Raw genomic sequence first — 16878 nt, forward strand, 5'->3', positions numbered from 1 at the left:
GCTTTGCGTCGGTCAGCGGTGGCCTTGGAGTAATCCTGCGCAAAAAATAGTGTGGAACCTGACCATGTGACGCGCTGGAGGGCTTTGGCTGCCGCCAACACCTTTAGCAGATCCGTGTACTCTAGGAAATAGATAATGACCCCCCTCGGTCGCTGGGGAGAGGAGCCCGCCAAAGGAGCGCGCCCCAGCCTGTGGGCTCGCTGGATGTTAAGCAAAGTTCCGTCTGGCAAGTGAAGGACTTTAGGGAGGAAAGTCTTAAAGAACGCAATGGGGTCGCTTCCTTCAAGTCCCTCCCCCAGACCAAAAATACGAAGGTTGTTCCTCCGATTACGGTTTTCGAGGTCTTCGACCTGTTTCTGGAGGGTGGTGATTTGCGAGTGTATGACAGGAACCGTTTTAGTAGTGTCGATGAAAGTGGCAACATCGCGTTCAACCACTGTAAGCCTTGTATCAAGTTGCCCCCACTTATCAGAGAGAGCTTGTAGTGTGGAATTTGTTTCCTCCATAAAGGGTCTAAGAGCCCTTATCTCATGTAGCAAAAGTTCCATGGAGATGTCCGAGGATGCTTTGGGAGGCGAGGGAGGGTCTTTCTTTAGCCTCTTCACGTTCGACTTGGCGGTCGTAGCGGGTGCAGAATCCATCTTTGAATGCTTGTCTACCTCCTCAGCTAACAGCGAATCTTCCAATTTGGAGAGTTGTGAGAATAAAGTAGAGTTTTTGATAAAGGAACGTGGCGGCAGGGACGGGCTGGTATGAGCGCCCCGTGTCCTACCCATCAACTATCAGGGCCAGTAGCAGGGCACGCCAACAAAAAAAGAAAAAAAAGGAAAGAAGAAGAAAGAGCCACCGGCTGTGGTGCGCAGTAGCTGGTCGCGAATCAGCGAGCAGGGCGAGGCTGAAGATCAGGAGTCATTTGCCAAGGCGGTTGTCAGAGATACATTCCGTCATAAAAAAGGTCCTGAAGAGTGACAGCAGGAAACTTCGCAGGCTCCGAGCAAAATTGTGCAGACCCAGTCAGCACTGAAACGAGTCGTTACCTAAGATGGCGGCCACTGCTGGTATCCATGCAGGCTGAGGTAGAAACAACACCAGAAAAGAAAAAAAAACAGGAGATACGGTCATTCGAACATCGTGAATGGAGGAGATTCCGATTGCCACTGGAATTATGTCCTTAGGTCGCCTTGTGATGGAAACTCGCAAAAGGAGAAGCCATTCCGCCGAAAAAACAAAATGGCGGTCGCGCTGCTGCTGAGACGAGCCGACACAAATTACCTGATAAAGGCAAAGTAATCGTCTCAAAACTGTTCGAAAACCATGGTACGCGATGCAGGAGCACTTCCTATGCTAACTGCTGCCAGCTGCCTCCTTAGAAATCATCACAAAGTTGCACTTCTCCGCTCCGGGACCGGGAGCCTCACGGAGACGCGTCCATACTCCTTGGGCGTCAAGCCACGCCCCCGAGATCTTCATTTATAATTTTATATAAACTATATTCCTACCAAGGGGAGGATGGTGCTTCCACCACTGTTCAGTTATCATGATTTCGCCTTTTGTCTTCTATGGACATGTAGTTGTTGTAAGTGTAACTAAGTGTAACAACGTTTATTGTTTTAATCTTATGCATTTTGCTGATGGTGCTGCATTATAGAACAACGTACAGAGCTTGTCAGTTGAAAATAAACCTTTTAAACTTACATAGACTCTGTGGTATTTTTTTTTTTTAAACTTTGTTTATTGAAGTTTTATGGTTCACTTTCACATACATACATAACGAAAAAGAAAACAAATGCAGGTTCAAATAGCAATGAGGGTTACACAGTACATGTGCATCATATATACCTCTTCCCTTAGAGGCGGTCGAGTCTCGTCACATAGCAATGCATATGGCCAGTGGCCTATCCAAATAAGGGGGACATCAGGTAGGGAAACAATATATATCGTAGTTGTCCATAATCAGCTTGGGAGCCTTCAAATCAATCGTAGCAGTCTTTTCGATCCCCTCTGTTGCCTGGCCCCCTCCCAGCGGCTGGGCCTCCCCAGCACAGAAACAAGCGACAAGCCGTATGTAGCAGAAGCTCATTATCACATCATTCCCAAGGCTCCTCTTCAGGGAAGCAAAAGTAACAGAGCGGGTGCACCTATAGTGGCCCGGCAATATACCCCCCTCACTATGCAGGATGTCAACCTTGGGTATTGGAAGTAGGATCGTCAGGGGCCATAGGGGGGGCGCTTTCCGCCAGAACCTCAGGATACTGCAACAAATAATTCTGCAACGGCCCCCAGATGTCGGCAGGGCGGGACCGGGCGGGAAGTAGCTCGGAGTATATCAGTACTTGCTCTTGACAATATATAAGGTCTTTGAGCCACTCCTTGAATTTCGGGGCCCGGCCACGTCCCCAGCGGCAAGCAATACGCCGTTTCGCTAATAAAAGCGCTATCATGACAAATCGACGACAGGAGCGCGGAATCTGTTTGGTATATCCTAGCAATGCCTGTACCGGCTCAGGCGCAAGAGGAAGCTCTATCATGTGCGCAAGAGCAGAGTACACCTGTCCCCAGTAACTTTGAATAGCAGGGCATATCCAGGAGAGGTGGAGGAAGTCCGCCCGAGGGGCGCGACATCTCTCGCAATTATCAGAATCTTGCAGTCGAAATTTGTGCTTGGTTACAGGAGTGCAGTAGAGACGGTTCAGAAATTTAAAATGGATGATCCGATGCCTACTACTCGCTGAGATCTGTTCTGTCTGCAAGCAACAGTAGGTCCACCTGTCATCACCGAGCTCCAGCCCCAACTCACGCTCCCACTCCCCACGAGCCCTTGAGGCAGAAACAGGCGCATCCGAGCGAACCGCATGATATAATATCGAGACCAGATGGGATGGTGAGGCTGCCTGTAGGAGCCTATGTAGGGGAGCAAGGGTCTCGGGCTCAGCCGGGAACGTCTGCAGTAGGGCCTTCATGCCGTGTCTCAGTCGAAAGTAAGTAAAAAGCTCCAGAGGGGTGGGCGCGTGGCCTTCAAAGAAGTGATCCCTGTCACGAAACTGCCCACTCGTAAACAGATCACCCCAAGTCAGAATCCCCAATTTGCGACTCAAGTTTTGAAACAGCTTCTCCTGCAAAAGGGGGAGCTGAGGGTGGTAAGCAATGGGGAGGAGAGGCGAGTACAGAAACGAGCTCCCCACTCGCTTCGATATTTCCAACCACGCATCCACCGTACCCTGGAGGGCGTTGTAGTTAGCGGTGGTATGTGGGAGCACGCTATGCAACAGGCCAGGCAGGGGCAAAGGCGCCGCAAGCCAGTCCTCAGCAGCAAGTTGGGGCATGAAGGCAATGGGACGGAACCAGTAGTACGCGTAATGCGCCTGGGCACAGTAATAGTATAGCTCCAGATCCGGAATATCGAAGCCCCCCATGGAGTAAGGAGAGGTCATCACAGCCCATTGCAATCTAGGTCTCCTCCCTCCCCATACCAGCCGTATCAGTTCCGAACGCAACCGGGAGAAGAAGTGTCTCCCCGGAGGAAAAGGAATATTCAGGAACAAGTATAAGAGCTTAGGAAGCACCACCATCTTGATCAGAGCGGCTCGTCCGGCCATCGATAATGGGAGCGCCAGCCAGCGGTCAACGCAAGAGGCGATATGCAGCAGCGTCGTACCATAGTTTAATCGCATCAACGCCTCCCTATCTCGAGAGACCTTAATGCCAAGATGTTTGACCTCGGAGTCGCTCCATTCGATGGGGTAGTCAAGCGAGAATTTCCGGGAGCCGTCTGTCAAATGGAAAATCTGAGACTTAGACCAGTTAATCCGTACTCCCGACACCTCCCCGAAGACTACAAATTCCCGAAGCAGAGGGTTCAGATTATTTTGAGGGTCCCGAACATATAGGGTAATGTCATCTGCATACAGCGACAGCAAAATCTGCCGCTGCTCACAGAATAGCGCCCTGTTCTGATGGTGCTGCCGCAGCCTCGAGGCAAGTGGCTCAATCGCCAGTGCGAATAAAAGTGGGGAGAGAGGGCACCCCTGTCTGGTCCCTCTGGCGACCCGGAAAGGCTCCGACACTCTGCCATTAACCCGACACTCTGCCATTAACCAAGACTCTAGCGCACGGGCTACCATAGAGGATAGCTATCCACCCCAGGAACACCAGAGGAAAGCCCATGTGGGACAGCGCGGCCACCAGGTAGTCCCATTCCAGGGAGTCAAATGCTTTTGTGGCGTCCAAAAAGACCGCCACCATCTGCAAATCGGGATCCACGTTCTGTAAAGTAGCGAATAGTGTACGCAAGTTGTGCGACGTCGCCCTGCCAGGTATAAATCCCGATTGGTCCGGGAGAACCAGTCCATCCATGAGGAGTGTCACACGATTAGCCAAAGTCTTAGCAAGAATCTTCGCGTCGCTATTAAGGAGGGACAGTGGGCGATAAGAGTCCGGGGAGGTTGCCGGCTTACCCGGTTTTAGGAGGGAGGTAATTAGTGCCTCTCTCATGGAAGGCGGAAGCACTCCCAGCGTATGGGCCTCGTCAAACACCACCTTCAATATCGGCGCAAGAATATCAATATAAGTTTTATAGAATTCTATCGGGAAGCCATCAAGGCCGGGGGCCTTTCCTGAGGCCATTTGCATTATAGCCTCCCGGATTTCATCTAGGCCTAGCGGAGCCATAAGGAACTTTCTCTGCGTATCAGAGAGCCATCCCAGTGTGATCTCTCCCAAGTAGCGGTCCAGCTCCGGTGGGTGTGCGTGAGCGGAGGAATATAAGTCAGTGTAATGAGTAACAAACTCATGCATTATAGCCCGGGTATCTCTGTGGAGGTCTCCCGAGTGTCCCCGTAATTCGAGGACGTGATTAGTAAATCGAGGCGGTCGCGTCGCCCAAGCCAAGAACTTGCCCGGCCGTTCACCCTCCCCGTACCGTCGGGCCTGAAAGTATTTCCCCCTGAATCGAACCTCTCTGTCCGCAGTTGCCGTATAGTCAGACAGCAGGTCTCGGAATTTGGTTTGCGCTTCAGCATCACTGGTGAACGTAGGGCGAGACTCCAGATCTCTAAGGTCGGATTCCAATTTACGCAGAGTGTTACGTAGATCTTTGAGAATGCCCCCCCCCTTGGAAATGCACATCCCCCGAATGGTGACCTTGAAGGCCTCCCAAACCACCGCCACACTATCCACCGTCCCACCATTACGTTGGAAGAAACTCTCAATTTCCTTTGCTAGTTCAGACCGGAAGACGTCGTCTAATAGGACAGTAGGCTGCAATCTCCACGCCATCGGAGATCCAACCAAGTCCACTAAATCCACACCCATCGAGACAGGGGCATGATCGGAGTAAGTGCGGGCCAAGTGTTTCACCCAACAGAGCCTGGGAGCCAGCCCAGGGGAAATCAGGATATAATCCATTCGTGCCCAAGTGGAGTGTGCAGCCGACCAGTGTGTGCCCTCAAGGGTCGCAGGGTGTCCATGGCGCCACGCGTCAATCAGATGGCGATCAGCAAGGAGGCCATGGACATAAGCCTGGGAGCGGGAGTAGTGTTGAGGGCCAGGGTTCGCTCTGTCCTGTGCGGGGTCTGCAACTAGGTTGAAATCTCCCCCCCACACTAGATACGTGGAGCCAATGCGCAAAATCTCAGTCCAAAGCGCCTGGAGGCAATGCGGATCATCCGAGTTGGGGCCATAATAGCAAGCTAAAGTAAGCGTATCCATACCCAGACGTCCCCAAATAACACAGTATCTGCCCTCTCTGTCGGTGCGCTCTCCTATGTACGCAAAGGGGGTATGCTTCCGAATAAGGATTGCAACGCCTCGAGAATATGTGGAGTAGGAGGAAAAAGCACGATGATCGGCCCAATGTGATGCAAACAGCGAGGGCCTGGAGGGGTCGAGGTGTGTCTCCTGAAGGAACGCTACCCCAATGTGATGTCTATCTAGGTATGCCAGAATTTGCCTACGCTTTCTAGGGTTTCCCAAGCCCCTCACATTCCACGTGAGGAAGGTGAGCTGATTAGTACGGTCCCCACCCGTTAGCGGATCACTCATAATAAATCACCAAATACATATAGCACAACACAATGCACCCGTCGCCCCCCACATGATGCAAAGAGAACAATGCAAATGTCACTTCCTGCCAATCGGAACCATCAAATACCTTAAATCCCCAACACCCCCCTCCTCCCCCCACCCACAGCAGCATCCCAATCATGCCATCTGGATCAACCCCCTGCTCCCCTCCCCCCCCCAAATCTCCCCCACAGCAAGTACCATAAGGGTTCAACATAGAACAATGAACGGTCAATGGGGTGATACCCTTGAGGGCGCAATCTAGGTGGAAACACTATGCCCCCTGAGCCATTAGAGCATACCCAGTAGGAGACCGAGCACTCACCATGGACAGAGGGTGCTCAGCAAAGCATAACGTCCTGAAAGTCTGACGCGCCGGGAGTAGGAGCGAGACGCCGACAGCTGCCCCCCAATACAGTTCAGGTAGGCTCGCAGGCCATCATATCCAGTGTCGTATCAGCTTTCACTCGCATTAACCTACCAGTCACTGAGCCTCCGGTCCCAGCGTTGCACAACAGTGGCCTGGTTCCATCAGTCCGAGGGCGGCGTGGAGGGGCGTTCAAGGTCGCGCTTCTTGACACGCTTCAGGAATTCCTCTGCTTGTTGAGGACTCGTGCAGAAGGTCTGTTTCCCCTGATGCGTGATGCGCAAGCGGGCTGGGTATAATAGCGCATAGTCAATTTGTGCCGCCCTCAGTTTTTGCTTGACTACAATGAACTTCTTACGTTCTTCCTGAACCACGGGGGTGAAGTCCGGGAATATAGTGAAGGAGTTGCCATCATAGGATAGGGTCCTCTGTTCCCTCGCCGTCCGAAGGGCCGCGTCGCGGTCCCGATAGTTCAGCAGGCGAGCAATGATGGGGCGAGGAGGAGCCCCCGGCGGTGGCCTCGAAGCTAGCGATCTATGCGCCCTTTCGACAATAAAATGAGTAGAGAGGGAATCCGTGCCCACCACTGCTCGCAGCAAGCCCTCAACATAGTCCTCCATCTTACCCGTGTGGGTGGACTCCGGGACGCCAATGATGCATATGTTATTTCTGCGACTACGCGCCTCCAACTCCTCGTTCTTGGCTGCTATCACTCGGAGGACTTTATCCATACGTGTCACCGTAGCCGATAATTGTGTGGTTCGGTCTTCTGAATCCGAAATACGCCGCTCCGTCTCTGTGAGGCGTTCACCATGGCTATCCACCTTGTGGACTATGGAGTCCATACGTGATTGCATAGAGTCCATCTTGTCAACGATAGTCGCCAGACTCTGCCTCATGTCCAGTAGGATGGACTTGACATCGTCCACCGGCGGAGCGGCCGACTGGGCCGACCCTCCCGCGTCTTCTCCGGGCTGGGATTTAGTGGATTTTTTCGCCTCGAAGGTGAGACGAGGCTGACGGCTGTCCGGCTTCCCCATGCCAGTCCCGATAGCCAGACCACTGCAGGCGTGAAGTCGGAAACACGCGACCCAATGTATCCGGGGCGCAGCAATACAAGGCAGTCCGCCCGCTCCCCAATGAGCAACACCACAGGGCAACCGGGTCCTCCTCGCGGTATCACTAGGGCGACCTTCGTCTCCAGCTCTGCGCCTGGATTCAGCCCCAAACGTGCGGGCAGACCGCGCACTCCCTCAGCAGGGTCGGGGCGATAGAAGTCGGGGCACCCCAGAGCTCACGGCAGGCCTCTTACCTCCGCCGCAACGCCGTCCAGGCCCAGCAGGGGAGGAGCGCGACACTCCGACCAGCGCCCCCAGGCAAACAGCAACCGCCGCAGTCCAGGCAGGGCGCTCTCGCGGGCGCCAACACGGACCCCTCGGTCGCAACACTCACGTCCTCTAGACCGGGGGCAGCGATGCTTCAGCCTCCTCTCCTAAGCACCAGCACCTGCCCTCCGGCTGGACAGGCAGGCCGCAAGATCAATCAGGAGGCAGCAGGTCACAGCGGGATGGATCGGGGAGGGCCGCTTCCCACCGGGCCGGGAACACGCGTCCTCACCGCCCAATGTCCCAACGCCAGTGGGTTCCTCCAGTATGGGCGTTAGGAAGGGTTCCGCAGCCCCCCCGCACCTTCAATGTAGGTCCGATTGTCCGGGACCCAGAGGACGCAGCCGGGCCTTTCCGCCCACGTGTGCAGCACCGGCCTCTCGTAGCAGTCACCGCCCGGCTCCGGCACCAGCAAGGATTTCACGCCAGTCGGCGGCCGCGACAGCGACCGTACATCCAGCAGACGCCTGGCCTCCCAGCTCCACGAGGGTCGCAATCGGTGGCAGAGTTAGCAAGGCACCTACCGAGACCCTTTCTGACAGGATTTGCGACGTTCAGGAAGGATTACAGCAGGATTTCAGTGCTGAGCAGCGGGAGCTTCACCCAGAGGCAGCCATTCCGCCGTGCGCCACCTAGCGCCCCCCCTGACTCTGTGGTATTTGGTGTGGACTTACACGAGTGAGTGAGCTAAAGGGTGTGCATGTGTATTGCGTCCCTGACTGAGAGGTCGGGAGTGTTATAATTTGGTTTGTCTACTCTTTGGGTATCTTGGGGGGTTCGGAGAGCTAATAGTAATGAGACACTATAACTAGTCGGTCAAGGGATTGTGGTGGGTTCTGATTGAGGTGTGAGGAAGGTCCAACCTCCCATCACCAACGTCCTATTTTCTTTTACAACGTTCTGTATGTGCAGAATCCCTACAACAGTAGTAGTATGTCCTATCCTATCAAAATAGTAAAATCTGGTTGGGCATTTTATTGGTGGGAATTGTCGAAAAGCCTCAAGATTAAGAAAGCCTCAAGATTAAGAAGACTAGAAGTAGTAGAAGGGGACAACCCAAACAATCAATGGCTAGAGCTATTGGTGAATCTGAGCTTTATTTAAAACCTTTTAAATAAAGAGTGGCCAACTGGGCAAGCTTAGCTACAGACCGACTAATACTAGTAGTACAGAGAGTCATAGCAGAAGCAGTTAGAGGCAGGGATAACAAGAATTTAGAAACAGATAGTCTAGATCGATGAAGGATTGGTAAAAAATAGCATTAGGAAACGGAAACAATAGTTCGGAAAAAATAGGGTGCAGTAAAAGTTAGGGAGTAATAATTATTAATATTAACAACAGGAAGACTTACTGGGGCCAGCAGCAGAGCCCTCGATAGAGGAGCGGTCCTGGTCCTGTTCCTCCTGTCCCTGGTGTTCTCCTCCAGCTGCTCCCGCCGACTCCGACCCCATCTTCTTGCCCCCGGATGCTGATCATGAAAGATATAAGAAAGAAAGAGACAAACATTGATGATTGGTGTGAAACAAATAAAATATTTTTTTAAACGGTCAAAAAAACATTTATGGAAACAACAATTGCAATAAAATTGACTTATCTAATCTGGTCAACAAGTAGTATTGGGGGATTTGCGGACTGACTATTTACTATTTATCAACACTAATCCAGTGTTCCATTCTGATTCCAGAATACTAACTAAGCCTAAGTACCACCTGACCTAGCCCACCTATTCCAGGCGGGCCAATTGTTCACTAAGTCTGCATTTTCATTTATGTTAGTCCTCAAAAATACATAAATGGATGACACATGCCTTAATGTTTGCATACACCAAATTGCTGGTTGGTTGCTGCTGATGTTCTGCTAGTGCTAAGCCTATTAACACTCACTAAACAATCTACAAAAGGTTCTACTAAGGACTGGGGTAAGCAGCACTCATCAGCATGTGACGTCACAGAGGGTGCATCACGCAGACCATTAAAAAATTACCAACTCATAAGTAACTAACCCTAAGTATCAATCCACCACTATCTCTTAGTGACAGGAGGACAAAGGAAGGACTAGAGTCTCTCTAGCATTACCTAACTTAAGTTCTCTAAAAGAAACTCTTACATAAACACGCAAAGCGAGCGCAACGTTCCAAACAAGTAAGATTAGTAGTGCCGTGTCATAGCAATCATAGAAGATTTTTAAATGTAATTTTCCTACAATGTAAGCAGCAGCATTCTTGCTGGTCGGAAAAAAAATATATTCGCAATATATAACACAGAGCAGAAGAACAGACACAAAGTAGTAATATTAAATAGCTACTCACAAAGCCCCCTGACCTCCACTCCTAGCAGGTCCAGCAGGTCCTGCTCCCGATCCAGGATATCGGAGCACCGGTGCGTCAACTGGTTATGGGTGCGCCGGACACCAGAGCAGCAGAACACTGCCCGGTGTACCTTTCCCCAACGCTGCCGACACTCCCGGAGCCCGGACCCAGACCCAGGCGTGCCGCCTGCTGCCAGGGTTAAAGGGACTTGGCGCTGCACAAAAAAAACCAGTGCGGACACCGAATAAGGCCCGTGGCTGCACCCTGTGTTGGTGCCCCCTTCCACAAGGAAGGCAGTCGCGTCTCTGGCTATGGCTACGAGCCCTGCGGCCCTTTGCCATGGTTCTGGGTAGGACAGGGGGCGGAAAAGAAAACGTAGGAAAGAAAGTAAGTAAAAGAAATAAAAAAAGTAGGTAATGGAAAAAGAGTGAAAATACACAAAAAGTAGAAAAAAACTCAAAATATAGAATCAGGAAAATAGAGAGATAGATAATAAATTAAAAAGATCAAAAAAAAGTTTCCAGAAACAAAGGATTAAAAAAAGCAAGCCCAGAACCATAGCAATAGAGTGAATGATATGGCCGCGCCCATTGCGACCGCGTGGGCAAGTTTGCGCGATATTTCCCCCCGAACAGGAAATACTTATCGCAAACAGGCGTGAACATGCAGTACGCAACCCAGAACAGGAAATAAGCATCGCGAGCATGCAATATGCGACCCGGAACAGGAAATAACCATCGCGAGCGGGCGGGACAAGTGAAAAACAAGATGGCCGCGCCCATTAGTGACCGTATTGGCAAGTTAGCGATATATTTTCCCATGAGAACGCAAAAATATATCGCGAACGGACAGGACAAGCATTTCTGCGTCTTCACAGAGATTTTGCATGCTCGCGGAGATTTGTGACAATTTCGTGGAAATTTGTGTAACGCGACTACGCAAATTCTTCCCACCCCTACGTTTTTATACAGGGGGACTATAATGCTCCCCATCCAAGAGGGGGGGGTTTTATTCATAAAGAAACAATATTTAAAAAGTGGCTTTAAAAAATCACCCCATGCTTCTGGCTCCTTTTTAATTAGTGCAATTGGGATTCCATCCGGCCCTTGTGCACCAGAGGTTGTAGCATTCTTTATATAATTTACCACTTTCTTTCCCGACGGGGGGCCAAATTCAGTAAATTCAGTAGACCCAGATTTAACCCCATTGGTCATCGCGAGAGAAACTGGGCTATTATTTCCATATAATAGAGAAATGTAATCCACCCTGTTCTTTTCTGGAATCGGTATGGGTAGAGCCCTCTGCCTTGAATCACAATATTTCACGATCAATTGCCAATATTTTCTTGAATCCTTGGCCCTAGCGGCGTCCCTCAGCCCTATCCACTTAGCATCAAGCTCCGTTCTTTTTTCACTGAGCATAAAAAGTCTTCTCACTCGCTTAAGGCAATTGATTTCCTGCTGTCGGCCAAAGAGGAAATGTATATGCTGTTTTCGAACAAGATGGTTAATTGCTTGTTTTAAAGATATCATATGGGACATATCATGTTTATACAGGTGAGGTTCAGAAGATGGTGGGGGCATATTTACAACAAACGGCGATAAATATTGCAAAGCGCGCTTAGCGTTTTTATATGTATCGCCGTCTATCGCTGGAATTCATCGCCATGCTTGCGCTGTATTTACAACGCATAGCGCAATGGCGATATGAATTCCAGCGATAGCGGGGTAATCGCCGTTTTGCAGGGAACATCGCTGGTTTTCGCGATGTTTCCTGAAAAATGGCGATATGCTTGTTGGTGGTCGTAACACAAGAATCCACCCCCCATGTTAGGTATGGGTTAGTCATAATTTTAGCAGACGTTCTTTTCGCCCAAAACGTATGCCTGGGCCACCTTGTAAATATTGCGATGTGCACATCAGCGATATTTACAAGGTGTACTGCCCAGTGACGTCCACTTTGCATCTCATTAGAGATGCAAAGCGAGGCATCGGAAAAAAGGGTGCTAACATGCACTAATGCATGTTAGCACCTTCTTGTAAATAGGGCGATATTTTTATCTCTGCTTTTTTGGCTTTAAAAGCCAAAAAAGCGGAGATATGGCCCTTGTAAATATTCCCCGTGGAGCTTAAATTACAAATCTTCTTCATTTGAGCCTCAAAGAAGGGTATAATGTTGGAATGAGTAAATCCCTGCTTTTCTACATAAGCCATCTTCACAATGGAGCCTACTTCAGCGTTTTTTTTGCGTCCAAAATGACCGACCATTTACTTTGTTAAAAGTGGCCATGCCCTGACCAGCGTTCCCAGAGTCCAATGAGGGTAGATCAAAGGCCATTGTCATACCCACTATACTTTGGTCGCTCCATATCGAAGGGCTGACAAAAAAATTCTCACAAGCCCCAAACATTTGGTAGGAAACAATCACATAATCTAAAAGGCTCTAAATATGTTGAGAATCAAAGGTAAAATGGGCTATTTTATAAACGGGCACTCTCCCGTTTAGGATTACGGGGTCTAGACTTCTAATGCTATCAAGCAAAAGAAACCCCCGCTTATCTGTTTTTACTTTATTTGGTAATAAAATCTCAGGAATGTGCCAAATTTCCTCTTTGTCAGTATTGGCATAAATCCCAGAGGCAGAGTTCCAAATTTTAGCATTTAAGTCCCCCACTAATGTCACTAGGAGGCAATCTTCCCTGGTAGCTATATCCTGAATAAAAGAAAAAAATACACGCAAAAGTTGATCAAACTTTTTCCCGCGGGGGATATACAAGTTTGCCACAAGGAAGGAAGTGGACCTGCCAGAATCTCCCAGTCATGCCACCTTCACACATATACAGAGGTTTGAAGGGTGGTAGAAAACCTTCTAATTCCAATGAATGGAGTTTTAAAGCAAAATAGAAACCCCACCACGAGCATGTCCCCTTTCTGATCGGTTAGAATAGCAAGAGTATACAAAATAGCCGTCACATTCAAACTCCTTACAGGACAACGTTTCTTGTAAGCATATAGTTATAGGGTCCATAATTATTAAGTAATTCAATTTTGTTTCATTGAGTCCCAGGTCGGCCATATTCCCAGACAAGAGTAGCCCACCCAGTCTACCTCAACGGAGCACTCCTTACTGAGAAAGGCATCAGATTTTCCCATCTGCAGACCAGGAGTAACGGGATCAATACTTTCATAGACACCAGGGCAGCCCAGTAATGGCCAAAAAGATATACAAGTTAATGATTTAAAACATCAACTACCCAGACAGCACAGAAACACTCCAATAAATTGTAATTGAACTGATAATCTAAAGACAAGTAGAATCTGGTAGCAAAGGATAAGAAAATAAATTATAATAGCCTAACCTCAATTATGACTGTTGTATGAATGTTATGCTCACAGACTCAATTATCCCTTCATCAAGGCATCTTTCACTCCCTCTCTATTATCACAACATAATTTAGACACATTCAATTACAGTTCATCAGATTCCAGGTTCCCTATCTACATCCTTGCTGTCCTTCTATCTGGTCTAATGCTTTAAAGCTGCCTTTTTCCACGAATGACCTCAAAAGGAATTTGTCTGGAAGTGCAATGCTCTATCATATGAAGTGCCGATATCATTTCATGGCCCATCCTCTAACACTGTAGATACTTTTTTTCGAATGAAACTGGATGCCTCCGTCCATGGCAAGGTTCTTGGGTAGACCAGGGAATCCACCACACCTTCCTCCTCTACTTGGCTGATAGACTGGTCTTCTTCCCACATTTAACAACAATCAGCTCAAATGAATCTGAAATGATGCCTAACTACAGCACTTTCATCGATCCTTTCAAATCTAAAGCAATCAACTGTGTTTCTCTTCCTGGAACTTCCACTGCCTGCTGGGGCAGCACCCTTATGTTGTGAGTTTTATCCTCACTGATGCCCATTGTAAAAAGATTAATAACATTCCATCTCTGAATCCATGCCAGGCCACAAGTGCAATTCCTTGACCCAAAATGTTTTTACGGGGGCAAATAATGGTCTTTTGCTACATCCTTAATAATGGTGCACCATGTATCAACATCACCAGTTCCATGCACTCATTACCGGCTCATCAGTATGCGTACACCTCTCTGTCACAAACTCTTGGCTGCTCCTCAAACGTGTATTGCTTTGCCTCCCTCATCTGTTCATCATGTACTTTTGTTTATCCCAACTAATCCTATGGTCCCTTGGCAATGCCTCAGACCAAACTGCAACTACCACCTTTTCTCCCATTGAGTCTGTTTGACCTTGGCCACTGCCTTAGATCTGGTGCTTTAGTTCAATAGGTACAACTGCAACAAACTGCGACAACAGGATTCATCACTTTACTTAACAGGTAGCCTAGAAATGTAAAGTTGGGTAGAAAATGGGTTGTGATGTCTCCCTTTCTGTTTCTTAGTCTCTCTGTCACTTGAACATAAAAGCATGTTGAAAACCCCAAAGATCTCACAAAGAGGAAGGAACACTTGCACTCATATGGGCTAGTTCTCAATCCACTCACCACAGCAGATATTTTTTAGTCTAGTGTGCCTCAAGAAGGAGGCTGCATTTCAGGATCCTCTTGACTGTATCCTAGTCTTTTTACCTGCAGAAAGAAGAAGAAGGCAAGCATATGAAAGTAAGCCTTCCCCAATACTTCAAGAAAGGGGTCTTGCAGCAAGATGTTTAGGCTGTATAGGAGACATTTCCCTAACTCTGTTCATACCACCTTGGGCAACAAAGACCAATGCCTTGAATATGCAGTAATAGACCATGTGTGTCATGTGTGTGGGAATGAGTTGGTGAATGAGCTTGGCTTAAACCCATGGTGCAAAAGAGTAAGTATGACAATAAAGTTAGATTATAAAGTTATCTCAAAGCTTTTTTTTCTCTCTTAGGGATTGTCTGCCAAAACCGCATTTACTAGCGATAAACACATTTGTGAAACACTGCTTAACTGTTTATGATTTCATTTTTGACATCACTCATGACATGCTAAATGACATAATTGATTACATCACTACTGACATCATAAGTGAACATTTGTAGAAGCTCCAAGCTGAGCAGAGGGAGTGGAAGAATCAATCACTGAGAGATGGGTTTAATCAAAAACCTATCCTTCAGCTAGATTAAGAATACTTCTGAGGCTCCACAGCTGGAAGTGATAAGTAACAGTGACATGACACCCTTCATGCACAAGGATGTGCCTGGATATGACTGCCATTGATCCTCAGTCTTTGGGCATGGCAGAGGGGTAGGTGCTGCTGATTCTAGGCGACATCCAGTTTCTGCATTTCTCAGCTCTGGCCTCAGAGACTGCTGGATTCAGTGCCAGCTCGGGTTCCCCTGCATGCTGTATTCCTTCTGCGTTTATTAGTAGGCTACCAACCAACACCAAGTTAAAGTTTCTTTACCATTGAGCGGCAAGAGAGAGCTTGGAGTAGGCACTAAACACCATCACTCCAAAATCATTCACCTTAAAGGCATTGCAGGTTAATATATTAGATACAGTCCTAATGTGCTTCTCACTTCAATGAATAGCCTATCAGTCCTATAGATAGACTGAATATTAGCTCTGATGTGTTTGAAAAGTTTCAGCACTCCTCCCGCCATCTCCTTGTGTTTGCTTTGTTCGCCCTAATTTGGCAGGGTATGCCCAGACGTGGATCCCTTGCTCACTTTGGCACTGGATTCAAGCTAGCCTGGCTGAAGAGGGAAGTTATCCCGAAACCGGTCCCAGGATGCTTGTTTCCAGTCCAGGGAAGACATGGCTTGGCAGTTCAGGCAGGACTGGTCCCATGAGGCACAGGGTCAAGACTGATTTGCATATAGCGGTGCCTGAACTGGGGTGGCGAAGTGAGCTAAAGAATGATGATGGATTCAACCCAGATCTGTGACTGGGGGTGAGTGTTTGAAAAGTTTCAGCACTCCGTCCATCATCTTCTTGTGTTTGCTAAACTCATTTTTAAGTCACAAAGTGTGTGAGTAACAAAATCCCACGCTTTGCAACTGCTAAATGAGGAGTCACAAATTAAGGTAACTTGAAAAATGGAAAAAGATTTTATTATTGGCACAGTGCCTTTTGCCACCCATTCCAAAATGCTTAGATAATGGGCCAAAAAAGGTCCATCCTCTTCCTCTTTGCGATTCAGAACTTCATATATCAATGTTTTTCAACCACAATTGCATTTGCAAGCATTGAACATACCAACATCTGACTTAGGGAAGTACTCATTCACAAAGAGGAATCAGTGCCAGTTGGACCCCTTACACTTTGTAAATGGTGATGAGAAGGCTTACAGGAAGCACGCACTGATCCAGGGGGCCCCTGCATGTGATCCCTGATGTTTCCCGGAGGCAAGCTTAAAAAAGAAACAGTCCATGTTCCATTGAGGGACATGGGCTATTAAAAAAATGTTCACATGCAGTGAAAGTAAACTCAGAAATGGAAGTCTTTTGCATTTGCAGGAGGTCCCAACATGCCTCCTGGATTATATTTATGATGCAGGAGGTTTTGCAGCCTTCTGCAAATGTGTATTTTGCAATGTGACTGTTTAGTAAAGAATCTCAGGTATGCAGAAACGTGGACTGGTTTGTGGTCGGGACATAGTAAATATTGCACTTCAGCCTAAATCCGTGTGGAGCCTAAGGGGATTATTTAGAATTTGGTGGACAGTATACCCGACCACAAACATGATGGAGTACCACGCCTGCCAAACTGAGGCTCCACCCACTCCAATTAGCTTCAGGCAAAC

Source organism: Triturus cristatus, chromosome 3_2 (assembly GCF_964204655.1).
Source record: "Triturus cristatus chromosome 3_2, aTriCri1.1, whole genome shotgun sequence".
Lineage (NCBI taxonomy): Eukaryota > Metazoa > Chordata > Amphibia > Caudata > Salamandridae > Triturus > Triturus cristatus.